Source organism: Trachymyrmex cornetzi, unplaced genomic scaffold (assembly GCF_001594075.2).
Source record: "Trachymyrmex cornetzi isolate Tcor2-1 unplaced genomic scaffold, Tcor1.1 scaffold191, whole genome shotgun sequence".
Taxonomy (NCBI): domain Eukaryota; kingdom Metazoa; phylum Arthropoda; class Insecta; order Hymenoptera; family Formicidae; genus Trachymyrmex; species Trachymyrmex cornetzi.
This window is the reverse complement of record NW_017296539.1, coordinates 106,560-113,413: the sequence shown is the minus strand read 5'-3', so window position 1 is coordinate 113,413 and position 6,854 is coordinate 106,560. Positions and strand designations below refer to the sequence as shown.

Genomic DNA, 6,854 nt, shown 5'->3' with positions numbered 1-6,854 from the left:
TATATATACATATATATATATATAGCCGGAAGTCGCCATTTGGTGTCCTATATCTAAGGTATCTATATGACGCAATTCCTCGTCTTAATCTCTTCTTTCTTTAACGTTGTCTTCTTTCTAACCAATAGTTTATGCCGAGAACGACTAAAAATTTCAAAATTGATTTATTTTTTACCATTACTTACAAGGGAACGGTCAGAACTGTTCCTTACCGATTTTGATGCGCTTTGGATATGTTGGAGAGCATCAAAAAATATTTGAACCATATTTTTTTATGGCGACTTCCCTTGAGGTTTAGGGGGTGAAACACCCTCACGAAGAAAATGGATTTTTTCGTTTTCAGCGAATATCTTCGAAACTATGCTGCGTATTAAAAAAATGTTTTATACAAAAGTTTTACAGTATTTTATGCTCTATATAATAGTATATTCATTTTTTTTAAATCAATTTTTTTAATTAATCCCCACCCCCACTTATCAGGGTTGTAAAATTAACAAAATTTTTGAGAACAAAAATTAAAGAGCATCGGATACCGAATTCATTCATGTATAATAATGTTATGGTTCCACGATTCAATTTTTCAAAAAACAAGATGATAATCGTATTAAGACGCCACGCACGTTATCATCTCGTTTTCTGAAAAATTGAATCGTGGAACAATAACATTATACATGAATGGATTCGGCATCCGATGCTTTTTAATTTTTGTTCTTAAAGTTTTTTAAATTTTGCAACCATACGCAAACATACTGACTGCATTCCATGTTTTAATGTTTAGCGTAAAATGAGATTTAACGTTTAGTAGAATAATTAGCAGAAAACACTTTACGTAAGACGATCGAATGATCGTAATTTTTGTTTGATAGGACAATTTTTTCGTAGGTATGAACTTTATTTGGCGCTCTATATTTGTTAATGGATGGTATATGATATCTTGTTTTTATGTATTTTGTTTTGCGTAAGATCCGTCTCAAGTCGATAAAAATACGTAAGAAACTTTTCCGCTCGGTTTTCCGCCTCTACCGCATTTTTTAGAGGCAAAACATCCTGTATCTGAAGTGCGCACAAACTTAAATGAATTACAGTATTAAAATAGTGGGGTGATCCCGATCGACTACGGCTCGATTGGACACCACCAATCACAGCGACCAGTGCTTAGGAGCTTTGTAGTCTCAAGCGCTGTGAGTGGCTCGTGTCCAATTGAGTCGTGTCCAACTGGGTGCCACCCAAAATAGTGCGTCAAAGTGTATCAATAATCAAAGTTCATGCTTACGAATAACTTTTTTGATCTTTTAGAACACAAAATGTAACCATTCATTCATCTTGCTAAAAAATTTACTAGTATAAGCCTCTGTAATCGGAAATTGAGCTTCAAAGCATTAAGTTGATAATAGTGAGGAAATAACAGTAACTTGATAATAGTAAATTGTGTTGTACATTATTATGTGTTAAGATGTAAGTATTTATTTTAAATTTTTATCATTTTGTTACTCTATGTGGATATTACTGTACTTTTTTATTTAAATTGTGCAACGTTTAATTAAATTATCTGTCATCGTGATTCATTATCTTCTATCACTTTTCATATTATTCTTTAATTTCCTGTCTACATTGTCTAAAAGAGATCATTTTTTACTGTAAATAAAATATTATTATTAACGACGGACATTTTATACATTTTATCAATTATGTTCAGGTAAAAAATTTAATTTTGTTACATTTGCTTCCTATTTCAGAATATTTATAACTAATTGTATATAAATTTGTACATCTTTCTTCCACTTGTCACGACATGCTCAAGATTTAAAATTACCACTACATATCTTTGTCATTTGAGAAAAAGAAAAGAAAGAAACGAGATATAAATATTAATTAAAAGATCGCTACTGTAATTTTTTTTAAAGTAAGCTTTATTTTTTATGTAGTCAAAGTCTGAAAGCTAAATATTGTATTTAATTGTACTTTTTTTTAAGAATAATTCAAATTAATCCATAATTATTACAACGTAATAATGTTACTCAATGTAACTTTCACTGCTTTTAACCTTCCACAAAGTCCGATAACTCCGGAAGAAGTACACGTGAAAAATAAAATTGAACATATGCTGCAAGAAATACAAATGGAAAATGAATTTGAATTTGAAGAAGAAACATTAGATTTGTACAATGCATATGAGATTCCAGAAGCGGAAAAAGTGGACTTATTGGAGGAAAATGAAGATAAAGTACATCTTCCGGAAGAAGTTATTTCTATTGAAGAAGCAATATCAAGTGAATATAAATAGCAAGCTGTGGAATATTGGAGAAATGCCAAAACCAAACCAAGATCGCTTGAGTTAAGCGAAGGTTTAAGAAAGTTACATCGATTCGACAGCTATGATGATGGGAGAACCAAATCGATCAAGGTGGTAGCAGATCTGAAAAATTAAAACGAATCGCTGAATATACATTAAATCGTTTCATTGAAGCATTTAAAAAGGGATTAATTAGGGTAAGTCGGGGGAATACGCTACACTTAAGCGAAATTAGATTTTTGAGTAATTATTTGTACAATTTAAAATAACTTTACATACTGACCTTTTTCTTCCATCCTTTTTCTATGATTTGCGTATAATTTGAATCGAATATATTAATTTTTTGTTATTAAAAATAAAGAAATACGAAAGTGCTGAAAAATGGGTAATATGCCACCATGTGGGGGTAATATGACACATATAAAAAAATACAATATATTCAATGTATAATGCATATAATATATATAATATATATACAGGGTGTCCCAAAAAGCTCGGGACCCCTAAATATCTCGGGAAATATAAGTTTTACAGAAAAGTGTTTCAGACGAAAGTTATATGGTTTAAAAATATCTATTTACTGATCCAATCAATGTGGGTTGCGTAGCCAAGGTCAGGTCAAGGTTACATTGATTTTCTTAAATGGAACACCCTATTTTTGATTCAAGAATCTAATAGCTGATGTCGAGAGTTTTCCAAAACGCTATAATGAAATATTTTTTCATGAAGTACTTTTCAAGTTATAATGCTTCAAAGTTACAGTATCGTTGACACTAGCATTACCCAAGATATGTAATACCACGCGGAGGTTGCCCAGGCGGATTGACATGTCTTTTGTGCTCGGAGAAAGATTGGAGAATAATGCAGCCAATGAAGGTACGTTATGTTTTTGTTTGTGCGTTAAGTGAAGGTCAAGATTCACTGACCACCGACCGATCTCGCCTTGACTGGCCAGTCTCCAAAATTAAATATTTTGGGTAATGCTAATACCGGCGATACTGTAACTTTAAAGCATTATAACTTGAAAAGTACTTCATAAAAAAATATTTCATTATAGCGTTTTGGAAAGCTCTCGACATCAGCTATTAGATTCTTGAATCAAAAATAGGGTGTTCCAGAAAATCAATGTAACCTTGAACTGACCTTGGCTACGCAACCCAAGGTCAAACTAATAGGATTAGTAAATAAGTATTTTTAAACCATATATAACTTTTGTCTGAAACACTTTTCTGTAAAACTTATATTTCCCGAGATATTTAGATGTCCCGACCTACAGGGTGTTTGAAAATTATCGGCTAATCGATCACGAGCAGGTAGAACGGACCGAATTGAATCGAAAAATCTTATACCATTTTGTAGGTTGCGCAAGTTAACGAGACATTAACGTTTAAAGATAGCCGAATAAGCGCGTCCGGCCGGCCTACTGCTGCCGAATATACAATCTACCGTCCCCACCGATCGCACGGCGCGCGGGAATAGTGATCAAAAAAGTTTTTGTTCTCTTTTTCCAGAAAGCGCTGCTAACGATGTCTGAGCCACCGATCGCATTCGAACGCTGTCGATCGCGAAAAAAATTTAATACAAATGAGAAAAAATCAGTGTAATAAGATGTGAATAAAAATAAATTCATTTGCATCACTATATATATACAGGGTTCGCCAAAAGTACCGAGACGGTCTAATAACTTTTGAAAGAATTAAATTTTCAAAAATCGCCGAAACACGTGATTCGATTTTTCAAACAAGCTATCTTTTGAGGGGGGATTTCGGCCCCCCCAACCTCAAGGAGGGTGGGGGGCACGAGGGGGGCCAAAAATCTTAAATGGCAACATGGGTCGAGTGGGGGCTCGTTTGAAAGGTATTTTCGAGACGAATTCAGACCACTGTTCGTAGATGGCGCTGTGAGCGTTTTTCGCGTGGATATTTCATTTTTAAGCATTTAGTCATAGTAACGTTAAAAATGATGTAAATCGCCGAAACACGTGATTCGATTTTTCAAACAAGCTATCTTTTGAGGGGGGAAATCACGTGTTTCGGCGATTTTTGAAAATTTAATTCTTTCAAAAGTTATTAGACCGTCCCGGTACTTTTGGCGGACCCTGTATATATATAGTGATGCAAATGAATTTATTTTTATTCACATCTTATTACACTAATTTTTTCTCATTTGTATTAAATTTTTTCCGCGATCGACAGCGTTCGAATGCGATCGGTGGCTCAGACATCGTTAGCAGCGCTTTCTGAAAAAGAGAACAAAAACTTTTTTGATCACTATTCGCTTTTTTAGTGGAGAATAAAATGCAATAGCACTAATCACTCTAAATGCGATACCTTATGGCTTATATTTTGATGGCGTTGATGAAGATGATGAGGAACACGTTGGCGACTTTGATGCTTTTTCGCCAAGACGTTCCCAATATCTCGTTTTTTCCCTCGATGATGGTGGACTTGGCGGACCTGGCTAGGGTACCCCTTGCGCTCAATCGATTTTCGACGTATATATTTTTTTACTCGATCCATGTCTTATCGCTTGTAATCAAAGTTTACGATTAAATGGAAAAAGCTTTGTACACTGCTTATATACACTGTGACATGTCGCGACGCGTTAAGAGAAGCGCCGATGTTTCAGCTGCTAAACAAAAAAAATAACCCTTCTACAGTAAATGTGGATGTACAGATATCCGCACAAGGGCGAGCACTCCGAGTCGAACGCACCTCTTTTTTTCACATCAATTTTTCTTTTATTACTTGAACATGCGTTCTCTCGTCTAGACAGTATTTACTTAAATTTTTCGATCGACAATCTAAAAAATTAAAAGCTACGCTTTGTGACCCTACATTTAATTTACCAACTTTCTGTTGTTGACGAGAAAACGCCCTTCAACTTGCTTTTATGCGTTTGGAAATATGAGTTTTTATGTACACAGGATCCCTGATCCGCATTTAGATTTTGTATTTACTGAATCGATCGTGTTTAAATAGGATTTTCTCTACATGGTTTGTAACCTTTACCATCAATTTCATTGTCGTGGATTAGGCGATTCTAAGGATCCATGTTTTTTGCTTATGTTTCCAACATCGTTGGATTTTATTTCTAATAACACGTTTCTTGAATATTGTCACCCTCGCCGATTGGTGATCATTAACGCTGGAGTTTTAGGTTCGCGCTTTGTCCCAACGACTATTTAAATTTTCACGAAACGGAGAAATCGTGAAGTCCACTGGACGTAACGAATTATATAATAGGTCATAAGTGCTCAACACCTCAGTTGGTGTCTTGAGAGACTGTCGAATCGATCGCAATAAGAGCAGCGTGAAAAGTTTGACTAATCATCGTTCGAACGTCGAGAATACAGTCGACTTAGTCGAGAATATTGGACACGTGGATTCGGAATAGTTCGCGAATATTATAAACGAGGTGCTTATAATAAAAAAATAAAAGAAGAAAACTTGGAAATCGATTTTGAGGAAATAATGGACCAAGATTCCGACGAAGAAGTGCTATCCGACGATACTGACTTTGATAGTGACTCGAGCGAGTACGATACGGATCTTGTAGAAAAATTTGTGCCATTTCCGGAAATCCGTGCATTGAACAGCCGTACTAAACACTGCATGATCCAGTGCTACTATGGTATACAACGGGTGGTGCTGTAACTGTATGTGCAGCCATGCATGGTCCTTTTGGCTGACATCGACACTGTGGAAATGCATCTTTTAAAGAAGCACGATATCGATTATATTGATGCGCTAAGCGGTCGGTTTTGCACGAATTGCAGAGTGTCAATGTACACTATATATCCGTGCAACAGGTGCCTACACTGCACACATTGAAAAAAGCTATTGTGAACAGTATTGTGAGCGAGACGTTGAAAATATGTGGGAAGATTGTGACGCAGATGATATGCTGTATGTTCTCGGTAATCCGCGAAAGAGAGACATAAATGGTGCGAATATCGCCGGTGCAGTTTCTACGCGATCGAGAATTAGGTACTTTTGTATATATATATAAGATTTAATTTTTTCTTCAAGGATATTCTTATAATTCGAATTATGGATTAGTCGAGTTGATGATATCCTTTGTATATGTAATCGTATACAAACTTACCTTTTTAAAAAAAGGTAAAAAAAGCGCTAAGCGTGCATGTTTCTTGTGTAGAACCACCATTTGGATCGGTTTCACCGACGCCAATTATTTAATCAGCCGTGGAACTGATAACTAATCGCGTTTGCTGTTTAGTAGAATTGAGCCCTTACATAAACAAACCTATGAATTATGAGTTTGTACTTTTTTAATTAGCTAAACAGATTATGATTTTATTAGTATTAATAAAGTGCAATAGTTATTTTCCGAAAAATAAGGGGGTGGCCCTTTAGGAGACCTATATCAGTATCGGCGACTTTCCTCTAATAAATTAATTTATATATCCGTTAATAAATCAAACTAATCAAGACTCCTTACAAATCAAAGAATTGGAAAGAGTAAGGGCATTAGGAGTCGGGCGCAGAAGACGTCGCGCAAATAATATACTTATAAAGAGTGAAACTTCTTTATTCACAAA

At 35.1% G+C, this 6,854-nt stretch overlaps 1 protein-coding gene across 1 annotated transcript in view; it reads right to left on the bottom strand.

The window, feature by feature from the left end:
• The window catches only part of LOC108759521 (BTB/POZ domain-containing protein KCTD9), a 59,476-nt gene that overhangs the window by 8,144 nt on the left and 44,478 nt on the right, over window positions 1-6,854 (bottom strand). The window lies entirely within an intron of this gene.